We start from the raw sequence: 26,018 nt of genomic DNA, 5'->3' as shown, positions 1-26,018 counted from the left end.
TTCTCTCTCTTATAGTCTGAGATGGCCCACCCTTCATGGAATGTGTTTCTCCCAAGGCCTCTTGCCTTCTGAGATGGCCCACACTCTGTAAAGTGTGTTTCTCTCTAAGTAAATCCAGTTCTTACCTTTCACGATGAAGCAAGAACCTCAAATTCACTGGCAACACTGAGGCAGGAGGCAGATGGGCTCTCAGCAGGGTAAAGCAATTGGAGGTTCATCCTCTACTGACCAAAACTCCAAGATAAGTATAGCACGACAATTATGGGAGGAGGCTGCTCAGACTCTACACATTTTTCCTTCCTGAAGCCAGGAGACCTCCCCAACCATACATGCACAGAGAAGCTTTTTGGAGGTGAAAGGGGAGTGATGCTAACTAATACTAGGCTGCCAAGATGCATTTTTGGTAGGATCCATCTTGGCTGAGATGCATGCACACACATAGAAGGATCCTGAGATATAGCTGATACAACTATGAACCAGGCAAATCATAATGACTGGCCAAAGGAAATCCAGAAGAAATGTCCCATAAAAGTAATTCAAACTGTCTTGAGGGTGCAACTCAGGGACTCTCCTTCTGAGTCTGCCCATGTATCTATACACACATACTGTACTTTTTCCTCTTAATAAATACTTGTATGAATACTTTCCATCTTTGTGGACATTCTTTCCTGCAAAGCTGAAGGGCCAGGGCCCTTGTCACTGACTACTTGTCTAGTGGCTAGGATCTGATGCTTTCACCACTGCTACCCAGCCCAGTCTCTGGCTGGGAACCGAAGCTCCACTGTAAGCCATTGTAGGCTGAGGCCACCCAAGATCAACACCTTTAGCTTTGGCCAATGGGATCGTGGCAAGCATGGTGCGAGTGGAAGCTTGATAAGCACTTGTAGACTGAGGTGCAACCCCTTGGAACATTCCTTCCTGGAACCCAGCCACCAGTCCTTGAGGAAGCCCAAGAAACCGCAAGAAGGAGAACCAAGATCTCAGCCAACAATCCCCAGCTGACCTCCAACCAGGGAACAACACTAACCACAAGCTCTTGGAGAGAGACATTTCAGGTCATCTGGCCACTCCAGACCCACCTAGTCAACCTACAGAATCATGAGGAATAACAGACTCTACTGTTGTTGCTTGAAGTCACTAAGTTTTGAAACTGTTTGTTTTACAGCAACAGATAAACCCAATAACCATTCTTCCCATTTCCATATCAGCAGAATCCCAATTTTACTTGGTGTACAGTGTACCCAGTTTAAAAAAAAAAAAACTGTGTTCCCTTCCCTCTCAGAGGAAGGCAGCCATGTGATACAATTTTTATCAATAAAATTAAGTTGGATGGGGCTTTTGGAAAATCTTCCTGAGAGGGGCAGACCTCACTGGCTATCCACTCATCCCCTTCTGCCTGCCTGAAACACAGAATTGATACTGCAGGTGGGGACATTACTGAATCCAAACTCCCTCTGCTCACTGCACTAGTAACTGGAGAAGCTAGGGCTCAATCTGCAACCTAACAGTATTTCTTCCTTTTAAAACTCTCATTTCTCATCTTTACTCCATGTATGAAAACAAAGGAAAAAGAAGCAGTCAGTCATGATTGCTGCCTAGAAGCTGACAAGCAGCTTTGGGCTGAGAAGTCCCCTCTCTGGGCCACACTATGAGGGCTCCTGCCGGGATTCAGTTTCTCTGTTCTCAACAGTCTTCTGCAGATCCAGCCTCACACGTGATACTCTAAAATTTTTGCAAGTGCCTCTCTGACCTTGAATTGTTTTCTATCCCTCTGAACTGAACATGCAAGTAAGAACTTGGAGACTTGAAGCAGAAGGCAATGTGATCAGGGAGGTGAACTGGGAGGAGAGGGCACACAGAGAATGTTCTCATCATCTATGTTTCTTCATATGAGCATGTTATGCTGAATGTGAATGAAGAATCCTCTTAAGGCACACAGTTTAAATACAGCCTTTTAAAATATCCTGCAGAAGTCCACAAAGCAAATGTGAAACCCACTCAGACCTTCACCTTCCTCTCTTTGCCTCATAGACCTGGGTTTTTCAGTGGCAAATTTCCCAAACTAACTCAGTGCCAACCTAGTCTTCTGATTCTCCCAAATGGCCTCCAAAACTCCCTTCCCTGTTACATATTCAAAAGGACAAACTCCTCTACCTGGTCAACAGTGACCTCCATATCCACAACACCAGAACCCTGCCCTCCTGTCCCTTATTGCTCTATTATTGTAAAGCCAATTTGTCATCTTGGCATTTGTGTCCTGAGGGTTCTAGGAATGCATGGCAGGCAGCCACCGTGGCCTCTTTGCTGGCTTCAGCTGGTTTCTGTGCAGCTTCCTCATCCCACCTCGGCTCTGGGGAAGGAATCCGGTCCACAGCGATCTTTCTGGTGGTGGTGCCTCTGTCTTCTGGCATGTCATGGGACAGTCAGAAACATCTTCACAACCTTAATTCTGTTCTGAAACTCAAACAGGAAGTCGAGAACAAGAAATTACAGGACTCTTCTCAAAAGAAGGCAAAGGAAGAGTGATAACTTGACCTTAGAAGAACCTCCACCTCGAATGAGAGAAACCTGCTCACAGTGCATGTTTGGATCATTGAGGAATTTGTACTAAAGGCAAAGCAAACAAAGGGTGGATGGAACTGTGTTAAACATCTTCACAGTAGTGTAGTCGTATGTCTTAAGTATGAACTGTCTGCCATAGACTGTCTCTTAAAAATGTGTTCCCTCACAAAGTCGAAAGAGCAGTTTTGAGAACAAGAAGCAAACTACTTTATGTCTTCTAAGAATGTTAAAGAAAGCCACAACACTGGGAATGTGAGAATGAATAACAGAAGCCAAATGGCTACCAAACCTTAGAAAAGCATAAACAAGCAGCCATAACAGATGCAAAATAACTCATCAGCCAAAGTAGGACACAGATGTATTATGTGAGCACTGTTTAGCTAAGGAAGAAACAAATTAAAATACCTTATAAGCAGAAGTTGATCTTACTGAAGAAGACAAAAATCTGGAGCTCAGTTTTAGTGCCATAACAGAAAACAAATGGACCAGGCCAACACAAATAGTGGCTTGTTTTAGAATCACTCTATGAAGACATCATTCTGAAGCATCAGCTTCTGTAAGGCCGTTAATAACTTACCCACCCTCTTCACTTAAACTCACTTTGCTTACAATGCTAAATCAAGAACTAGATGCTCCAGGCGTGGCTGGGGGGAAAATACAAAATACCAATGCCCAGGCCCCACACCAGACCATTGAAACCAGTCTTCTAGGGTGTGGGGCCAAGGCAATGGGGATTTTTAAAGGCAGGTGATTCTAAGGAGCTGCTAGGATCACTGCAGAGGAAGCCAGTAAAGCTGCCCCTGCCACATTCATGGAATGACATGCCCTGTTATTGCTTCTGACTGTGGAGCTTTGTAAAAGCCCCTGCTCTTAGCCTTCAGATAATCAGCTGTCTTCTTGATGTTTGTGAGCTCCTCACAATGCTACCTCCACAGCCTCAATGGCAAATATTTTCTGGAATTCCTGACATGCACAGCAGAACAACCAACTTGGCACATGGATGCCTCTTTGGATTATCTTACAATGCTCCTTCTGAGAAAGGAGAGGCCAACAAGATGGAGCTTTTGGTATTAGTTGCCTGTCCCAACGGGATGACACCTGCATTCTCATCTTCTCTTATCCAGTCCTCTGCCAGAACTGAGAGAAGTAGTAAAGTCAAGATGAGAGTCGTTTATAAACAGAGGTGGCCTGAAGGTAAAACAAAGTGGTAGTTAAGAGGACCTTTCTGGAGTTGGTCATCCCAAACCTTGATTCTTGGCTCCATTCTTTCTGGTTCTAGGATTTGGACAAGTTGCTGAAACTATTTAAAACTCAGTTTCTGCACTGTAAAAACAGAACAGTGCTCTGTCCAAGTTGCTGTGAGAATTAAGATAAATGGCATCTATTAGAACCTCCATCCATATTAACTCCTGAGCAGTGTTGCACAGCAGTTGAGTGAAGGGTTGAGAGTCAGACTGCCCTAATTTGAATCACAACTCTGCCACTTCCCAGCTGTGTGACCCTGGGCAAGTTACTTAATGTCTCTGTGCCCCAGTTCTCTCATGTGCCCCAAAGGGATCATAACAGTACTTATATGTTTGATGTTGGAGAAAGAAATGGCAGTTCACTCCTGTATTTTTGCGTGGGAAATCCCATGGACAGAAGATCGTGGTGGACTACAGTCCATAGGATCACGAAAGAGTTGGACACGACTGAGCGACTAAACAATGAGAGCATAGGTTTGATGTAAGGATTACATTGACCTAACATTAAGGGGTGGAGAAGGAAATGGCAACCCACTCCAGTGTTCTGGCCTGGAGAATCCCGGGGACAGAGGAGCCTGGTGGGCTTCTGTCTTTGGGGTCACACAGAGTCGGACACGACTGAAATGACTTAGCAGCAGCGGCAACATTAAGGGATTGACATCTCAGTTTTCTCAGGACAGTTTCGGTTTACGCCTCTTGTTCTGAAGTTGTAGCTGGTTTAGCATCTGCTTGCTCTACTTCACTCTCAGGGAATGCCCCAGATTGGATAATTAAGTACTTGGCCATGGTAGTTAATGCGTATATCACTTAGAAGAGTGCCTGGTATATAGAAGGTGCTAAATGTGTACTAGCTGCTAATATTAGCCCCCATAGCAGTGCTATCCAATAGGAATACAATGTAAGCCAGATAGTAATTTTTATTTTCCTAGTTAGCCACGTTTTATTGTTATTTACTTTTATCTTTTGGCTGTGTTGCATGGTATGCGGGATCTTAGTTCTCTGACCAAGGATTGAACCCATGTTCCCTGCACTGAAAGCACAGAGTCGTAACCACTGGACCACCAGGGAAGTCCTCTAGTTAGCCACATTTAATAAAGTAAAAAGACATAACTGAAATTAGTGTCAATTATATATTTAACCTAATATATCCAAAATATCAGCATTTCAATATGTAATCAACATAAAAATTTTTTGTGAGATGGTTTTCTTTTTTTAGCCTTTGAATTTTGGTGTGTGTTCTGCATTTATGGCACATCTCAATTTAGACTAGTGATGTTTTGAGAGCTCAGGAGCCTAGTTGACTAATGACATCTCAAGTGTCCATGTGTGGCTAGAGGTTACAATACCAGATAGAACATTCTGCACACTTTCCATTTCTTGTGGACAGTGATGGGTCTTAAGACCTTCCCAGATCTGTAGTGTCAAGGCTCAGATGCTTATCTTCTCTGCCATATTCCTAAGAGCAGGGCTTTGATGCAGAGCTGTGGGATATATTCTTACCAAGCATCTTCACTTCACCTCCCCATCAGGTGACCAAGGTCACTGAGCAGGGGAGGGTAGTAATCTACCCTTGGAGAAATTTCTGCTGGCTTCCTGGCAAGTGGAAAAACCATGGACCAATCAGCATTTGCAGGTTTCTTTATTACTAGGGTCTTGTCACATTATGAGAAGAAATGTCAGAGTTATTTTATTTTCTCGCATGTCACAGTTTCCTCCTATTTGGAAACATCACCAAGAAAACACAGAAGGTGGTTTTGTTGTGAATATTTGGGCTTTGGGGACTTCTCAAGTGGCTCAGTGGTAAAGAACCTGCCTACCAGTGCAGAAGACACAGGAGATGGGTGCGATCCCAGGGTCGAGCAGATCCCCTGGAGAAGAAAATGGTAACCCATTCCAGTTTTCTTGCCTGGAGAATCCCATGGACAGAGAAGCCTGGTGGGCTGCAGTCTATGGGGTTGCAAAGAATCAGACATGACTGAGTGACTTAGCACACACACATATTTTGGCTTCTCCCCACAGATCATCTCTCTCCAGCCTTCTGATTGTGTTTTTGTTCCATTCTCTGGACTGGGCCCAATATCACCACATTCCTTTCAATTATGCTGCCTCTAACTAGACCCAGAGGTGCAGTTAGATTCTGACCAAACACCAGAGAAAGTGGAGGGGTAACTTTCGCTCTGGCACTTTTTGGCCATCTTTATTTTCTCCTTCAGGGATAGTTTTTTTTAATCCCAACAAGTCTTAGCTCAAACTCTAAAAGTCTTTAATTTGGGAAGAACTGATATTGGTAAGAGATGGAGCAAGAAAGAAGGGATGTGACATTATTTAATTTCAAAAATGAAAATTGAGCCCTACCAACCAATGGATTTCATTTATGGATCCTGCCAAGTCCTGGATGGCAAGACTCTTAGGATTTACAATCTTGTTGGTATGGCAAGACTGACCTGCTAGATCAGATACTTTGCCAAACACATGTGAGGGCGACATAGCCGGTGAAAGCTGTTCAAACTAAAGGAATGGTCTTAGGATGCTGCTGCTGCTGCTAAATCGCTTCAGTTGTGTCCGACTCTGTGCGACGCCATAGAAGGCAGCCCACCAGGCTCCTCTGTCCCTGGGATTCTCCAGGCAAGAACACTGGAGTGGGTTGCCATTTCCTTCTCCAATGCATGAAAGTGAAAAGTGAAAGTGAATTCGCTCAGTTGTGCCCGACTCTTAGTGACCCCATGGACTGCAGCCTACCAGGCTCCTCCATCCATGGGATTTTCCAGGAAATAGTACTGGAGTCGGTTGCCATTGCCTTCTTCTAGAGGCCATGTAATTCAGTGTTCTCTTTGACTGGGAAAGTGGCCCAGGAGAGATCCAAACATGTGGTGAAGTTCAAATGGAAAGTGAGTCAAACAGAAGGGTTGGGAAATCTGGTCCCCTGGCTCTTCTTACTCCCAATACTATACATCACACCATAGTTACTTTGATTTAGGGGTTATTCTCCTATTGAAGTTCAACATGCTGTTTACAAAATTTTTATGCAGTTGAGATGCTTCCATGTCTCAAACCCTTTCAGCTGGGCAAGGTCTCCATCAGAGGGTCTCATCAATGTATCGCAATCCCAATCAGCATTTTCTAAAAGGCCTGGGTGAAAACAACCAATGAGAAGACCCTGCTCAGACATACACTAGACCACCAATCTCCCTACAGGTGGCAGAACTTCCGTTGTGGTCTGAAGCTGGTGGTCTCCATTTCAACAGAGGTGGAGATCTGGAAAAGGGTCTTAGCACAGTGGATTAACTATAAGAGTCCTTTCCTCCACAACAATCTCTCACTCGGAGCTGGACTTGCTGATGGAAAAGGTGGGATTATAAATTAAGGAGAATAAGCACACGAGCCACCTGTGGGAACCATTCAGAGCTGACAAAGGTGGGTGGACTCCCAGGCAGGTGGCTGGGACAGGGTCTGGTCGTGTAAAAGAGAAAAATAATTCATTCTATGAATAATGTTATTTTATGAATAAAATGTTGATGATCCTGTGTGTGTTAAACACTCAGTTGTATCCAACTGTTTGCAGCACAATGGACTGTAGCCTGCCAGGCTCCTCTGTCCACGGAATTCTCCAGGTATGAATACCAGAGTGGGTTGCCATTCCCTTCTCCAGGAGATCTTCCTAACACAGGGATGGAACCTGGATCTCTGGCATTGCAGGGAGATTCTTTACCATCTGAGCCATCAGGGAAGCCTTACACAATTATTGTTTGCTCTTTTAACTCCTTCAGCTACAGAACATGTGTGTGTGAAGTCGCTTCAGTCCGACTCTTTGCGACCCTAGGGACTGTATCTCACCAGGCTTCTCTGTCCATGGGATTCTCCAGGCAAGGTTCTTTACCACTACCACCACCTGGGAAGCCCCAGCTACAGAATACGCACATGTTAACTTTCCAAGGCGGGCTTCCCTGGTGGCTCAGACGGTAAAGAACCCCCCACAGCCCCCACTCTTTCCCTCTCCCCTCTCCCCCCCTCGCCCCCTGCAGTGCTGGAGACCTGGGTTCAATCCCAGGGTTGGTGGAAGGTGGTTCGTATTCTGTAGCTGGGGCGCTAGTGGTAAGAACCCGCCTGCAACGCAGGAGAGGCAAGATAGGTGGGTTTCATCCCTGGGGCGGGGAGATCCCGTGGAGGAGGGCACGGCAACTCACTTCAATATTCTTGCCTGGAGAATCCCCATGGACAGAGGAGCCTGGAAAGCTGCAGTCCATGGGGGTCACAAAGAGCTGGACACCACTGAGCGACTAAGCACAGCACACAACTTTTCAAGGCAGCACAGGACAGTGTGCTCCAGTGCACATCTTCCCAGCTGCCACTGTTTAGTGAGACTGACCTGCTGAAATGAGAACAGAAAACTAATACGTGGCAATATTGTTCCCAATAAATACCCTACATTACACCATTCATGTGAACTGCAATGAATAACTGTACTGTGGAAATTGCCAGCATTGAACCAAAAAGAAGTTTATGATGTCTTTTAGAGAATGATTTTATTTGAGAGGGATAAAAGACAGGAAGAGGAGTGTACATCTTGCTTTAAACCAGCTATTCATCACTTCTCTAAGAAATTGCTGACCTATGATTTAGGAAGGGAAGACCATGCAGCTAGTTACACAGCTTTTGTCTCTGATGTTACCTGTTAAAGCTAAGACAGGCTGTTCCTTTGGCTTGTTGCTGGTGGTGGTGGTAGTGGGGAGGTAGGGGTACAGATAAAGTCTGACTGGTAGTCGTGGGGATCTGTTTAAGACATTATAAACTGAACTTAGGTGAATTTCATTTGTGTTGGATTTTTTTTAAAAAAATCAATTGCTTTAGATTTGATCTCACCAAAAAGGGACTCATACCACATATCTATTTCCAGAAAGCTTCCTGCAAAGGACTTGGAGTTAACAGAACACAGGGGCTTTGGTGAAAAGACTTTTAAAGCCATAGCTGGTTGGCATGACCAGAATGAATCGCAAAGGCGTCCCAAATTAATGGAGAGGCGGAAAGCTCTGAAATCCTTGGAAGCTGAAGCAAGAGTCCATTACGATTCAAACGCAGGGGCTCAGGGGGCTGGGGAAGGGAGAGGAGCTCCGAGGGGCCTGAGGCCGGGTCCCTCAGCATCCCAGACCCCACAGGGAGGGCGTTCCGCAGGGTGCCTCTCAGTTCAGACAGTAGGCGTCTCCTTTCTAACTCGCGAGCAGCGCTGAACGCTGGTAGTTTTCTCTTGCCACCTGATGAACGTCAGGAAACAGTCGCTCCGACCAACTGGTTCAGTCCAGAGACTTTGAGCAGGTTTTAGTTTCCTTTCTGTTCAATAATTTTGGAAACTATGACCGGTTTGATTCTGGGTAGAAGGCGCTTGGATTAGTGACTTGCAAACACCAACACTTTGGACGTTAACCAGAAATGAATACTATTCAGGATCTCATCCTTTCTAAAATCCAGGGGGTCAGAACACCGGTGGTTTCCATTAGCTTCAGGTGACGATGATGCAAACAGATCCACGGGGCGGAATCCCACGATCCGCGGAAAACTACAAACAGGCTGCGGACGCTTGGGCCGCGCGGGCCAGGAGCACCTCCCGCAGGTTGCGGCCGGAGCGCGGGGCCGGATCACCTGACTCGCGGAATTTGGGGCCGCGCGCGGTGGAAGAGGAGGGGAATGGTTAGCACCTCCCTCCCGGCTCCCGCGGGATCCGGGTCGGCGGGGGCCGGCGCCGGGCTGCCACGTGGTGGTGCTGCCGCCGCCCCCGCCCCGCCGGCCCAGCCCTGGAGCCGCGGCGCCCACGGACCCCCGCAGCGGGGGGAGGAGGAGGAGGAGGGACCGAGGCTCAGGAAGCCGAGCAGGAAGCGAGCCCGGCGGCCGCGTTTTCCTGGGGAAGCGGCGGGCGGGGTGGCGCAGCCAGCGGGGCCGACCCGGGGAGTCGCTGCCGCCGCCTAGATGGGGTGAGTGCGCGGCGTCGGGAGGCTTCCCGGCGGCGGGGTCCTCAGCTCGGGTCCCCGCCTTTGTGTCTGGGACTCCGATGACGGTAGGAGGCGCGGAGGACGCGCAGGGCGGAGTGGCTGCGAGGGTCCCGCCACCAGTCCCTTTTCCTCGCCTGCTGCCAAGTGTCTGCAGAGGGCAGGCGGAGAAACAGAGGAAGAGAGGAATAGTGGGGGTCCGAGTAGAGGGAGGGCGCGCCAAGTTAGGAGAGGGGCTTTCTCCTGCTGATTCCCCGTCACTCGCAGGCCGGCTGGGGCAGGGGGAGGTGCGGAGGGACCGCGGGTGGGAATGAATGACTAGCCCCCCCACCCCCGGCGGGGCGTTCTGGGTACCCCGAGCCCGCTCCCAGGCCCACCTGCCCGGTCCGCCCGGCGTCTGGCTCCCCCAGATCCCCGATTCTGGACTCGACCCGCCTCCGCGCTGAACTTGGAGGAGCTGGGGAGGAAGGCGCGAGCGGGAGACTCGGAGGGCTCGGGCGACCGAGGGTCCGCTATTGTTCTCTTCCTGACTCCGGGAGCCCTCAGGGTGCAGGCGGGACCATTCCGGGCCTCCAGCTGGCCCCCTCAACCCCCCAGCTCCCCCATCTTTCGGGTCCTTTTTCCCACCGCAGCTCCGAGGAGGGCCGGGAGGAGGGATGCTGGAGTTCGAGCAGACTTCGGGAGGAGGGAGTTCTTGGAGCCGCAAGAGGGGCGCCCGCCCGCCATCTACCCCATCCTCTGCCCAGGAGGGTGGGTATCCTCCCTAATCCACCCTCCTCCCTTCGCTGCTGGCTCGGCAGGTTGTGTGCCCGCGGTTTAGTTTCTGCAGTTTGCAGAGTTCGTCAGCTAACCCTAGGCTCGCGCTCTCCTTTGCTGTGGACCTCGTACCCCGCTTTTGTGGAGGGGGGTGGGGCCGAGAGCCGGGAGAGACCGCAGACGCGGTAGATGGAGCCCGGGGTAAAGTGGAGAGGTTGCAAGTGATCTCCCAGCGCTGAGTTCTGTGGCTAGGCTTGCGCTTCTCCGAAGAGCCCGGCTCCGCGCAACTTCGTTTCCGATGACTGGGGAAATGTGAGAACTCGAGGTCGCTCACCTGGACCTGCGGCTTCGCTTGGCCGCAGGCTCACAGGTGATTTAGACGGGCTCTGTTTTCTTTCCGGGAGAGGAGACTCCCGAGCGCCCTGGAATGGGGAAACATTGCCAGTTCTCTGGAGAATGCGATCTCAAGCTCCTCAGAGCTTGGCAGAGGGAGGAGTTGGTTTTGTCGGTCAGTAAGACGTAGCAGAAGCTCATCTTAGCGAGGAGAGTCTCACCTTCTTGAGGTGTGGACAAACTTTCAAAGGAGACAGCGCATCACAGGGAGGCTGGATTTTGATTGCTTGGTCTCCAGCCTGCGGAGTCCTTTTTACAGGTGTTGCTGGGAATCTTATTACTGATGGATGTAATCTGATTATCCTTTCTTAGTGATGCTTAACCAGTGTCATATTTTTTTCTCTTTTTCTTGTAAAATAGTTGATTTTATGTGAGGAATTTTATCCTGTTCTTACAATTTTTAACTAGTCCTTGCATGACTTGGAGTGGGAGAGGTGGTCCATTCTGGGCTATCTGCATTCATTGAGATGCTTCAGTAAAGCATTTGTTGTGTCATTTACACTCCTTAGATGTGTTTTTATGCCTTTTTTTGGGGGGTGGGGGTGGGGGTTATAACCCTCTTGAAAAATCTTATTACTATTATCTATAAAATTGAAATAAAGTAATGGCTGCTGGGCCCTGGAGATTCAATGGGGACACGATGTAGTGCCCTTGTCTGCCAGAATTGTATCTGACAATGAAGTTCTGTCTCCAGACTGCCACTTCTGTAGCATCTTTGAGGCACGCACATTTAGCATCACTCACCTCTTAACGGTGAAGAACCTGAGCTTTGAAAGTTAGGGAAACTTGGCCTTGGAGTTACTGGAATGTGGCGGAGGAACTTTGTCTATCCCTTCCTTCTATCCTTCCTGTTGTTTTAAAGTAAAAGTATGAACAATTTCAAACATACATAAAGAGAACATAGTAAGGCTTCCATTTTCCACTACTTATGTTTGAGTTACTAGTCTTTCCATATTTGCTTCATATCCCCCTCTCGTTAAAATTAAACTGCAACTGAAATATTTTATCCATCCCTCCTCTTCTACATCCATCCTCAGATAACCACTGCTGTGAAATCACTATACAGAGTGTCCAAACATGTTTGTACTTCTGTGTTACATATCCACAAACCATCTCCCCAAGCTTAACATTTTATTTAAGTAGCATAATTCTATATACATACAGCTTGCATTTTTAAATTTGTCAGTATGTGTTTGAGATGCCTGTAGATCTTATTTACTTTAGCTGCTGCAGAGAATTCTAGTGTATGAATAAATTATAGCATGTTCTTTCCCTTGCCAAGAGAAAATTTGAGAGTTTCCAGTTTTTCACTGTTACACTTTTTCTGCATAGGACAGTTGATCTTTTTCTACTTTTTTTTTTTTTTAACTTAACAATGCTACAGTCAACATCTGAAATGTGTTCTCGAGCAATTTCTCTGTGAAACACACCTATACAGTTGATTGCTGGGTAGTGGGATCTAGGTAATGAGGCATTTATTATTTCTTCTTTAGCATGTATGTAGGGTATATGTAGGGTCTCTCACTTACTTGCTGAATGAAAAGTGAAATTGATGTTTTAGCTTTTAAGGTTATGTTAGTTGGCTGAGTTCTTCAGTTTTTTCAGTTTTTTTTTTTTTTTAGAAAAACGAGCGCCTCTTAATTTTAAAGTGGGAAAGTGAAAGTTGCTCAGTTGTCTCCCACTCTTTGCAACCCCATGGACTATACAGTCCATGGAATTCTCTAGGCCAGAATACTGGAATGGGTAGCCTTTCCCTTCTCCAAGGGGTCTTCCCAATCCAGGGATCGAAGCTTGAGACAAAAGTGTGATGCGAGTCTGGGATATTTATACTAAAGCCTTTTCTTGGCTGGTCACCCAGGTGTAACCCTGGATTACTTGGTCAACTTTCTCTTCCTCATTTCTTCAAGCTTGGAAAGATTAGGGGCTTAAGTGAAGTGACAGTCAGTTGTGTCTGACTCTTTGCGACCCCATGGGCTGCAGCGTGCCAGGCTCCTCCATCCATGGAATTCTCCAGGCAAGAATACTGGAGTGGGTAGCCGTTCCCTTCCCCAGGGGATCTTTCCAACCCAGGGATCAAACCCAGGTCCCTGGCATTGCAGGCAGATTCTTTACCATCTGAGCCACCACCCATTTACAGAGGCATGTTCCTGCACTATGCGTGTATGAAAATATGGCTGTGTTCATGACATTTTCCATCTGATTATAATTCTGTTAATCAGGAAGCAGTTTAAGGCATTAAAACCCTTTAGTTTCCTCATTGTTACCTCAAGTTGCCAGGCACACTCCTGCCTCAGAGTCACTGCGTTTACTGTTCCCCATTGTTTGGATCACTCTTTTGCCAGCTGTCTGCAGGGCTATGCCACTCAACCCCTCAGCTCTTCACTTAGAAGTCGTCTTCTCTGGCCACCCCTTTATGGGCATACCCTGGTGCTCTTCTCTCTCTCTCTCTCTTGTTCTTTTATTGGACCAGGGATTGAACCTGGGCCCTTGGCAGTGAAAACTCTGGGTCCTAACCACTGGACCACCAGGGAATTCCCTTTTCTCCTTTATTTTCTTCCTAGCACGTAATTGCCTTCTAATTTGCCAGGAGTTAATATTAGTTTAGTTCACATTAGTAGTCTGTCTGCACTAGAATCTGTGCTCCATGAAGACAGGGATTTTGTCTCTTTTGTTTACTATTGAATCGGTAGTGTCAAGAACAGTGTTGCACACAGTAAGTACTCAAATATTTGAATTTCATGCCTTTTGTTGTGATTTTCTACTTAAAATTTTTCTTAGCACATATTGGATATCCTCAGTGATGCTGGCTGTTACCCTGGCTGCAACTGAGTGCCCCAGATGTATTTACAGTTTCCATCAGGATAAAAATATAGGTTCTTATAAACAGAGCACTCTATTAAATCTGTGTGATCTATCCCACAAAGCACTTGTGTCTTCAATTTTTTCTGCAACATTTGCCTTAACCTGAATTCAGAGGAAAACATAATACGATGCTCAGAAGCACACCCATCTTTCCTTTCCTAAGGCTAGTACCTTAGCCTTCCAACAGTTCATCTGTGGATGAGCATGACCAAGTGATGCTCATTCTCCATTCCATACGGGATCCAAACAGACTAGAAATGATCTCGAGTAACACCCACCACACTGAATTTCCATGAATAGAAAGTGTATCTCTCTGAATTGTTGCAGAGGGTTTATTCATTATTGTTTTGATTTTTGTGCATTCATCCTGAGGTCATGTTTTCTTTTTTCTCTGGTTGGGGGGAATGGTGACCTTAGTATGAAGATCCAGGAGCAATCAACATATAAAATAGGATACCCAGAAATACGTAAAAGAAAAACTCACATCAGACAGTCCTTAACTCATGGTACTGAAAGCATTCACTATTAGTGCTGTGCATTATTTTGCTGAAAGCCAACTGAATATCCTCTGTGTAGGAGAAATGATGAATATAGGAGCTGACAAGACAAAGCTAAATATATCAAAAGCCTCTTGGGTGTATTTTAAATGGGTGATAGTGAAAAGGATTCTAGATTTTCCCCCCCTATTAATTATTTACATAGGTGTATGATACTGATGGTATCCTTTTAAGAAAATCATGAAGATGCTGCATGATTTAGAGATTATTTCTTATTTTATTGCTACCCATGAGCTGAAAAGTACAGGTGATAGTAGTTTAATGAAAGATTGTTAATCAAACTCAGTTTCCCAACTCCAGCCATCTACAGTGAACAGACCGCTCCAGCCTTTGACATCAGGCTCACTGATGGGTATTAGTATATATAATCAATATTTTAGCAAGTAATTTTGCAGACTTAACGTGTGTTTTATTTATTTATTTTTTTAACATGTGTTTTAAAACAAAGCCTCTTCTCATTGAAGTATGCTTCATTCTTCAGTTTTATATTCTGTGTATAATAGAGTGTCACATAGTAGGTGGTTAACACTGAACTGTACACACCCACCCACCCTCCCATGTTGCCATAAAGCCCTTCAGGGTGTTCATCAGGTATTGAACTTTCGGGAGCCTGGAGGAGAATTGAAACAGAAATCAAAAGGCCGAGGAGTGGAGGTAGTTAGCCAAATGCAGGCGGAAGTTCAGAAGATACATTCCTTTTCAGGGAAGTTAGATCACCTCTCTGAGCCTTGGTTTTCTTTTTTCTTTTTATTTGAAACTGCTTAGTTGCAAAGAGTGAAGTTTAGCCAACTGTTATGGACTGGATTTTGTATGCCTTCCCCACTGCCCCTCCCCCCCACACAAAATATTTATATATTGAATCCTCATTTCCAGTGCCTCGGAATGTGACTGCATTTGGAGGTTGGGTCTTTAAAGAGGTATGTGCATGCCAAGTCACTTCAGTCATGTCCGACTCTCTGCGACCCTGTGGACTGTAGCCCTCCAGGCTCCTCTGTCCATGGGATTTTCCAGGCAAGAATACTGGAGTGAGTTGCCATTTCCTTCTCCAGAGGATCTTCCCCACCCAGGGATCGAACTCATGTCTCCCTCACTGCAGGCAGACTCTTTACTGTCTGAGCCTTACCTATATAGTTTAAAAACCTGCTTCCGGCCTTTGGAACAGTTACTGTGTCTTGCCTGCTTCACCAGCTGATTTTGTGTGATAGGTCTCACCTTATCTAACCGGAACCTGGGACCTACTCCAGTTCTTCCTGTAGTAACTGGCCTTCACTGGAAACAGTGTCTTGCTTTATAAATTCCACAGCCATCGGTCACCCCTGGGTAAGGGGCAATCTTTGGGAGTTCATGACTTGTTCCTCCCTGCTTCTAAATGAACAGAATCCAGTTGTGAGAAAAGTTGGTTGTAGGCCAAGGAGTTTATTGTATAGTGCAAGAAAATACATACGTTTTTCCTTTACTTGTTTCTAAAATTGGCATTTAGTAAACAGCAAATTTATCATCAGGTAATCGAGCATAAGCACTTTGTCCTCTACTATATCAGTTTTCCTCACTGTCAATAATTACTTTCAAACCTTAACTCTTTTTATCCCTGTTAAGTATTGCAATTGGTAACAGCGATATCAATCTACAGTTGTTGTTGTTTTTTTTCTTTCCTTCTAGATGAACTCAGTTTGCTTAATCCAGAATATTTTCTTTTTCAAGAGCTAAATGACTCTAGAATTAACAACCCCAGCAGCATCTCTCTTTTTACTTTCACTACGTCTGTCCAGTTCCTTTTGCTGGCTGAAATGACAGAAACCCAGCCAGGAAAAAAAGCTTTGGCAGAGCTCACTGGTGGGGAATAAAAGGCTGAGCAGCTTCCTTTGCTCTAGGGCAGCACAGAGTCAAGTGTTTTCCTCCAAGAGAAGTTCATTTTGCAGACTGAGGCAGGCCATCTAGCAGGAATTCTTAAATATTTTTGAGTCAAAGATGGACATTTTTGCAAATTGGATGCAGGTGTTGGACCACTTTTCCTAGAGGGAAATTCACTTATATGCAATGATGCTATCCACTTGTAATCTTTGTTGGTTTCAAAAGGTTTGTGGAAGTCCCTGGGCTCAGCCTAGTTGTGAACATCTTTGGAATCCCCAGGTTAACCCAAGATCTGTTGACTGTACCTAGAAGATCTTTATGCATTTGTCCTATTTACTTTTAATGGCCACCTTATAAGGTCAGGGGTACAATGACAAGGGGGTCTGTTCTTTAACCAGTGCCACTATTCCTCAGACCTGACAGTATCATGCAGGTATGTGTCCTGTTGCTCAGTAATGTGTGACCCTTTGCGACCTCATGGACTGTAGCCCACCAAGCTCCTCTGTCCATGGGGTTTTTCAGGCAAGAAATACTGGAGTGGGTTGCCGTTTCATCCTCTAGGGGATCTTCCTGACCCAGGGATCGAACCTGCGTCTCCTGTGTCTCTTATATTGCAGGCAGATTCTTTACCACTAGCACCACCTGGGGAGCCTTATCCAACAAGAGTGCAAAGTAATAACTGTGTATCTTAAACCCTCAGTAGAAAAACCAGTCTATCTACCATCGATGATTTTTAGGAACTATGTCTATTGGAAGCAGTAAACGCTATTTAGAAGTAATAAGTATAATAAGTAGTAAACCTGTCATATGGCTATTTCACAGAGATGTGCTGGATTCTAAGGCTGGGTCTGGCGCTCCTCACCCCAGGGATATTTCTTGGTCTAGTGCTGGTACATACCGTTTTCTGCTTTCCAGGGGACAGCAGTTTCCTCCCTTTACTGTTGAAGGAGGGAATGAAGATGTCCCTGGGTCCAGCACATGACACTTCTAAGCTCATGGGGTCAATCTCTGACTGCTCAACCAGGTACAGGGAATGTCTCCAATTCTCTGTGTCCTTCTCCTCTCAGTCTCCTAGCCTATGGGGCTGCCTCCAAAAGGGACCTAAGGAAGATAGGGTCACATTTCCTAGCTGGGGAGCTGGTCCTCAGAAGCTGGCTTTTTCAGAGGAACTACCCCACCTCTGGAAAGTAGCAGATGCTGGGAGAGAGTCATCCCAGGGTCATCAGCCATGCTCAGGAAGGAGCTTGTTCTGTCACTGTCTATCTTAGGTGACATCCTCTATCTCTTTAGTGAATATTTGAGCTGGCTATAACAGAAGGTGGATAATGTAAGCTTTTTTCAACACGTTCTTTGAATTGACTCGAGCACCTTCTCTGTCTGCACCACTCACTTTGCTTCTAGACTGGCAGATTCTGGAGGTCTGGGCCGTCTTACTCAGCATCAAATCTCTTGTGAGCAGTACATGTTGGTGGAATCATTGAGTGGTAGATAGAAGATCTGGGGATGAACAGCAATGCCTGGCTTCATGGAACTTTGAGTTTTAACAGGGAAGCCTGGCGTGCTGCGATTCATGGGGTCACAAGGAGTCGGACACGACTGAGCAACTGAACTGAACACATTTTCATTCCATTGGAGTACAAGGTTCTAGTTGTTGGAGTGGAGTGGTGGTGGGGACTCAATCGACAGTAGGTGCTGAGGTCTAGGAAAGAGAAATGAGCCCTCTGAACGTGGCACAGTCAGTAACGGGCGAAGCTAGAGGTAAGCCTCAGTTCTGGCTACTCTTGGCACAGGGCTTCTAGATGTTGTCCTTTTCTTTTTCTCTCTGATATAGACAGTGACCTTGGGAGTCCCACAGGTAGCTAAGGACAAGTGTTATGAATGAAGACTGGTATAAACTCTGACTTGCTGCAGTGGAGTCTGGTGGGGAGTCCGAGGTGAGGCAGATGGCTTTGAGCGGCAACAGGAAGGTTGGAAAAGGAACTGGAACCCAGGCCCTTGGGATCCTGCTAGGCAAGAACCACATAAACAAACCCATTTGTCAAGCTTTGTCAGTGAGTTAACAAGATCTGTGCTGAGCCTCTTAGTTTTATGAGAAGGCTCACATAACTTGACCGTCTCCTCCTACGAGAGTTGACCTGTTTGTGATTGATGGCTTTTCAAAAATGAAAGGGAGTGCTGACTTTGGGTGGATGGTTTTGACCCATAGACATTTCGCTGGTGGGAGAAGCAGCCTGTACACAGTGGCTCCTCGCAGCTGCCCCAGAGGACGTGGGAACCTCTGAGCTGCAAGGGTAATCGACTTGTGAGTTGCTTTTTCTTTCTTCCTTAGCAAAGGCAGCCAGAAGCAAAACACAGTTGACCCTTGAACCATGTAGGGGTTTAGGGGGATACCTTCTACCCCACTACCACCAAGTTGAAAAATCTGTGTATCACTTTGACTCCCCTAGAACTTAACTTCTAATAGCCTACTGTTGACAGGAAGCCTTACTGGTAATACAAATTGTCGATTAGCACATATTTTGTGTGTTACAGATATTATTTATTGTTGTTGTTCAGTTGCTCAGTCGTATCTAACTTTGCGACCCCATGGACTGTAGCACGCCAGGCTTCCCTGTCCTTCACCATCTACCAGAGCTTGCTCAGATTCATATCCATTGAGTCAGTGATGCCATCCACTATCTCGTCTCTGTCAGCCCCTTTTCCTCCCGCCTTCATTCTTTCCCAGCATCAGGGTCTTTTCCAATGAATGGGCTCTTTGCATCAGGTAGCTGGAGTATCGGAGCTTCAGCATCAGTCCTTTCAATGAATATTCAGGATTGATTTCCTTTAGGATTAACTGGTTCGATCTCCTTGCAGTTCAAGGGACTCTCAAGGGTCTTTTCCAACACCACAGTTCAAAAGCATTAATTCTTCAGCACTCAGCTTTCTTTATGGTCCAACTCTCATGTCCATACATGACTATTAGAAAAACCATAGCTTTGACTAAACGGAACTTTGTTGGCAAAGTAATGTCTCTGCTTTTTAATATGGTGTCTAGGTTTGTTATAGCTTTTCTTCCAAGGAGCAAGCGTCATTTATTTCATGGTTGCAGTCACTATCTGCAGTGATTTTGGAGCCCAAGAAAATAAAGTCTGTCCCTGTTTCCATTGTTTCCCATCTATTTGCTGTGAAGTGATGGGACCAGATGCCATGATCTTAGTTTTTTGAATGTTGAGTTTTAAGCCAACTTTTTCACTTTCCTCTTTCACTTTCATCAAGAGGCTCTTCAGTTCCTCTTCACTTTCTGTCATAAGGGTGGTGTCATCTGCATATCTGAGGTTATTGATATTTCTCCTGGCCATCTTGATTCCAGGTTGTGCTTCATCCAGCTGGGAATTTTGCATGATGTACTCTGTCTATAAGTTAAATAAGCAGGGTGACAGTATACAGCCTTGATGTACTCTTTTCCAAATTTTGAACCATCCATTATTCCTTGTCCGGTTCTAACTGTTGCTTCTTGACCTGCATACAGATTTCTCAGGAGGCAGTAAGATAGCCTGGTATTCCCATCTCTTGAAGAATTTTCCACAGTTTGTTGTGATCCACACAGTCAAAGGCTATAGCATGGCCAATGAAGCAGATGTTTTTCTGGAATTCTCTTGCCTTTTCTGTGATTCAGTGGATGTTGGCAATTAGATCTCTAGTTCCTCTGCCTTTTCTAAATCCAACTTGAACATCTGTTAGTTCTCAGTTCACGTACTGTTGAAGCCTAGCTTGGAGAATTTTGAGCATTACTTTGCTAGCATGTGAAATGAGTGCAATTGTATATTGTAGCCTTACAATAAAGTAAGCTAGAGAAGAAATGTTAAGGAAATAGTGTAAGGAAGAGAAAATACACTTCTAGTACTGTATATGTATTGATACCCTACAATACAATACAATGTATTGATACTCTAAGTTAACGTTGTCTGTTTACGTGATGAATTGTTAGTATCCACATCAGTATAGTCTTATAATACAAAACACTGTCGATGTTATATGTATTATTAACACTGGATATCAAAAATGAAAAGTTGTGAAAAAATCCATATTTATAGGAATAAACAGTGGTGTGATTGCTTTAAGGTGGCTTAGTATAATTGGTACAACTGCTTCATGGTAGTGTAGCCTAGACACTAATGAATGAATCTTTATAAAATTTTATGGTATACAGTATTACAGTTATATTCATAATACAGTATTGAAAACTTACATTTTTAAACAAAGCTGCTTAGCATGTTGATAGGCTGATAGGCAGTTTCTCCTATTATGAGAGAGGCATACTGTAATTTTTTTTAAAAGCAAAGTAAGAAAACAGTAAGAAACCTAATGCATTATTAGTTTTATATTAAATATCACCCACCTTATGCCTATTTAAGGATAGACTGGTATCTGCACATTTTATGCATTCATGATAAACCTTAAAAATTTTTTTTTTCTATTTCTAGGCTACATGGTTTGTCGGTGAGGTTTTTCAAATTGTCCCAAATCTCCAAAAAGCTTTCCAATCTATTTATTGAAAAAAAATTGCATGTAAGTGGACTTGCATAGTTCAAACCTGTGTTGTACAAGGGCCATAAACATATGTGGGGCTCTGAGGTCCCACGTTGAACCATGTCAGAAAGGCCTCACCCATAGCCAGGTGGGGAGAAGCCTACCATTCTGTCTCCAAGTGAATCTTATTTTGGGCTCAATTCACATTCATCATGGATGCAGTTTACTTCGACAAATATGCTCAGGACCTTCTTGAATCGTCATTTTAAAAAATCCTTAATTTTCTTTGGGGCTATATCATTTTTCTCTTTTGAGAAAAAAGTTTCACATTTCTTTCCTTTGAGCTTTATTATTTACTTAAAAAAATATTTGTTTGGCTATGCTGGGTCTTTCAGCCTGCAGAATCTTTGTTGCAGCATGTGCGATCTAGTTCCCCGATCAGAGATTGAACCTGGGTCCCCTGTATTGGGAGTGCGGAGTCTGACCACTGGATCCAGCAGTGGTCAGTCAATCGTGTCTGACTCTTTGCAACCCCATGGATTGTAGTCTGCCAGGCTCCTCTGTTCATGGGATTCTCCAGGCAAGAATATTGGAGTGGGATCTTCCCGACCCAGGGATCTAACCCGGGTCTCCTGTGTTGCAGGCGGCTTCTTTACGATCTCAGCCACCAAGGAGGCCTCTGGACCACTAGGGAAGTCCCTTTGAGCTTTTTTTTGAAATCCAAAGAAACTAGAAAATATAGGCATAGACACTAACCAGTATCTGTATACCAACCAGGATTTCCTAAGAGTTTTTTTTTTAAAGGAAAAACTCCTTTCTTCCACTAACCTTGTGTATATATCCAGTCAGCAACACCTTGATAATTAGATTCTTTCTGTGCTATCCAACTTTAGGTTGTGCTTGGAGTGCTGTTTGGTGACTTTTTCTATTGCTTCTCCTCTAGAGTCTTTAAAAGCTAGAAAGAGATGACCCCCTGTCCCAGCCTGTCTCCCAGCAGATCTGTGGACGGCTGTGTTACTACTTGTGCCTTGTCTGGCAACAAGCTTGCTTTCTTCTTCTGCTTTAAAACAACCCCTGATTATTTTAAGTGCATACCCCTTGGAACAAAGCGCATTTGATTTTCATTACATTGCAGATGGGTGTTTTTGTCCACTGTGGCAGAAGAAACAAAGAGTAGCTCACCCTATCCTGGTGATATCTGAGGTGGCAGCCTGCTGGCTGCGGGTGCTTCTGTGTGTGGCTTCCAGAACAAATACTGCCTGCACCCCCTGCCCCATTACTGTCTCAGTGGTGATTGTTTTAGGACACACTTTTATTACGATATCAGTGCTTGTAATGGTTGTAAAACATTGCAGTATTCCCCCCCCCCCTTTTTTTTTAATAGCTTGGAAAGAGGTATACAAGACACAGGTATACTGTATACAGGTATCCAGTATATAGGACATTAGAATAATTTCCTAAGGAACAGAAATGTCCTAGTAGTGGGGAAGGATTTAAATATCTAGCCGTTCTGCTTTTTCATATTGTTGCCAAAGCATGGAAACCTCCACCCCAGTCTAGTTTGCCAGCTCAGCTGAGTATAAAAATAGCTGCTTCACTTGTCTGTAATTATCTTTACATTTTATGTTATTGACTGGGTATCTTTAGCCAAGCTGTATGGAAAAGGATTTTTTTTTTCTGGACTGGTGAGCTCATTGCATTTATTCACTATGTATATGCTTCACATGTTAAAAGGACAAAGACATAAAATGCCACCTTCCCCCTGGAATGTTGTGAGGGCAAACAGCCAGAAGGGAATGCCTTTTTTCATATTGGTCTGTTCAGACGTCCTAGGGGGAGCTCTGTATATGCCAGTGGCTGATCTGAGGACTGTTCCATCTTTAAAGGCAACAAAATTTTTAAGTTGTAAAAAGCTTGGTCTGTTGGTCAGACTTTTTTTTAAAATTACTAGTGCTGTTTAATATGCAGCTCAGAAATGAAATTTAAGTGTCAACCCAGCCTTCTATTTTTAAATTGTGCCACTTTGGCCAAATAAACTTTCTTGGTGGCAGTTTCCTACTCTTGAAACTGAGAATAAAAGCAATAGCATCTAATTTTGAAGTGGTGTGAGCATTAAATAAAACTCATTTAAATCAGATAGTAAAAAAAAATTGTTTTTTTGCAAAGTAGTCATGTAAATGATAGCTATTGTGAATATTACTAAGGTTATCATGTTCTGTATCCTACCTTTGAAGAACTGTTGATTGATTGGCCAATATGATTGTACCTGCCATTATAAGCTATCGCACTAAAAAGGGGTTGCCCTCATCTGTCGCTGAAACACATTTGCCAGGTATCTTCGGTGTAGTTTGGGACTATGTTTTCCTGTGTTATCATTCCTCCATTTAGTCCTTCTTTATATCCTTACATAATGTGGACAGTATAAAGGCATATTTCCTATAGTTGTGATTAATCCTATTCCCAGTTGTATTAACAAATTCCGTTGTGTCTCACCAGATAACTTTTGTTTCAGTCACCATCTAGGCACAAGGAGTAATCTTGGGGTTAAAATGAAGATAGTAGTGTCTAGAATGAAGTGATGGGGAAATTAAATTCCCTTTTGAATCCTTTGGAAAATTGTCCACCTGTTGATAGAGAAAAACAGACATGTTTTCTGAACCATATATAACAGAGTAATAGTTTGCATAGAAGTCCATCAGTCTGGAAATGAAATTAAAAAAATTTTTTACATTGGAGGATAATTGCTGTACAATGTTGTGTTAGTTTCTGTTGTACAGCAACATAAGTATACATATATCCCCTCCCTCTTGAGCCTCCATCCCACCCCTCTATGATGTCACAGAGCTCTGAGCTGAGCTTTGAAATGAAATTGTTGGTTAATCATCCCTTCTTCTGCATGTGGCAGAGTGAATCTTTTAAACTAACTTTCCATCCATTACCAACTTGTGGGATTTACTAGATCTAAGCTTTATGATTTGATAGTAAGTGAATGTTAAACATGATAACCTATACTTTTTTCCCCTTAATTTTGTGCCTGCCTTGTAATAATAATAAGATGCTGTAATTGCCAGTTGTGCCAGTCTTTGAGGGGAAAATGTGAATCATTACTGTCTAATAGAATATAAGTAAGCCATAAATACATGCCATCACAAGTCATTTCAAAGTTTCTAGTAGACAAGAGAAGGAAAATAAAGCAACTGAGATTGTAATCATCTTATTTTTATCGAGTATATCCAAAATTCTGTCAACATGTATTCAGTCAAGCTATTAATGATATAGTTGACTTTTTTGTTATAGTAAATCTTTGAAATCCATTGTCTATTTTCCACTTACACGTGTCAGTGTATTTCCCACTTATGGGTGTCAGTTTGTGTTAGCCATGTTTCAAATGCTTAGCGGCCACGTGTGGCTAATGACTGCAGTATGGGACAGCACTGGTCGAAGTAGTATGTCTTTTTGTAGGTCCTGTAACTCTAGTCCAACCTGACACTTAGAATGCCCTCAGTAGATGCAGGTTTGATTAAGCTTCCCTGTGTCTTTACCTAGTTATCTGGAATTTTGCCCTTCATTTTCAGTGCTTCCTTAGAGAAGTATGATAGCTCACTAGCTTCATCATAATCTGATTACACATGAAATAGTGGACATCTGTGTTCTTGGTTTACAAATCTATGTGTCTCTGCTTTCTTGCATGTGTGTTAATCAGCATGGACTTTTTTTTTCTTTGTTGTAGGCAGGGCTTGGCCTGGAGTTGGTAGGCAGTGCCTATGGGTAAACAAGACAGTATGGATTTCTTAGTTTTCCTCTTAAGTTGCGAGTTCTTGAGTAGGCGCAATGTTTTTACTCTTTAGAGCCTTATGGGATCAGGTGCCAGGTATGTGAGTTTGTGTGTGGGGCCCAGAGTGGAGGGGAGTGCGTTTTAAATCTTTGTTGCATGTGACAGACGTATTCGCCATCCTTTATGTTAATGCTGTTTTATTCTATCTCTCAGTACAGAAAATGGTTGAAAATGGAAAGAAGGTCCAGGGTCTCAGGTTCAGTCAACAGAGTCTGTGTTCACTGTGCAGATGGTCCTAGGCCCCCACGACAGAGCACGGGCTTGGAGTGGCCTGGGGCTTCTAGTGGAAAGGATCTGGAAGGCTTTCCCATTTGCACTGCCAGGACAGTAGTGTGGCAAATCCAGGCCAGCCTAACCCCTAGGGGGTGATGCTTGGTGACTGAGCCACCGTGTCGGGCTTCTCTTCCAGCTGTCTTGTTTAGACTCAATAAGGCTGAGTGAAAGCATGCTTCTTTATCATATCTTCAGCGATATTCAAGGATGAACTGCTCTGAGAATTATCCTTGGTGCTTGAGGTCTTCTGATCCAGCTGAACCCCACTGTTCCACCCCCTCCTCCAGGCAGCTTCCCCACTGTCTGCCGCCATCTCCTTGCCCCACCCACCCAGAAGTCTCTGTCTTCCTCCTGAGCCACATCACAGGGTCCTTCAGGACCCAGCTGTTACAATGGTTTTTAACAGTCCATTTCTATTCATTTCCAGTTACTCGTGATTGTTTTCCTTGTTGGCAGGTTCCTGTAGGAGAGCGAAAGAGCCGGTCATATTTTCAGAGTGGAAATAACCCAGAAGGTGGGGCTTGCTGGCCATGTCTTCTGTGGTGAAGAAAGAATGGAATGCTTGGAGGTGGGGATGGGTGAGGGTATGCTGGCAGATCAGGGAGCAGATAATAGCCAAATAAATGGATGATAAATAGGCCCTCCCTAACCTATGGGTACAGAGGGGACCTGGTAGGTCACCCCGCTCTATTCAACCACTTAGACTCTGAGAGTGTGTGTTTCGGTTCTGTAGGTTCTTACAGTGAATTTAGCTACAGGCTTCCAAATGAGCTGAACAGACAGACATACAAACTACAGCGGTGCTGCCAAGGTTCTAGGCTCCTCTTTTACTGTGGTGTCTAAGGTGACAGCCTGAGCGAGATTGACTATGTGAGAAGGCATCAGAGGATTTGTCAATATTCGTTGATTGCAAGTCACAGAAACTCAACTTGAACTAGCTTAGGATAGGAGGGAGGGCTTCCCTGGTGGCACTGGTGTTAAAGAACCCACCTGTCAATGCAGGAGACGCAAGAGACATGGGTTTGATCCCTGGGTCAGGAAGATCCCCTGGAGGAGGGCATGGCAACCAACTCCAATATTCTTGCCTAGAGAATCCCATGAACAGAGGAGCTTGGCAGGCTACAGTCTATGGAATTGCAAAGAGTCAGACATGACTGAAGTGACTTTGCACGCACATAGGTTGGGGTGAGGAATC

The sequence above is a fragment of the Capricornis sumatraensis genome, chromosome 18 (genome assembly GCF_032405125.1).
Source record: "Capricornis sumatraensis isolate serow.1 chromosome 18, serow.2, whole genome shotgun sequence".
Taxonomy (NCBI): Eukaryota; Metazoa; Chordata; class Mammalia; order Artiodactyla; family Bovidae; genus Capricornis; species Capricornis sumatraensis.
Note: the sequence above shows the minus strand (reverse complement) of the source record.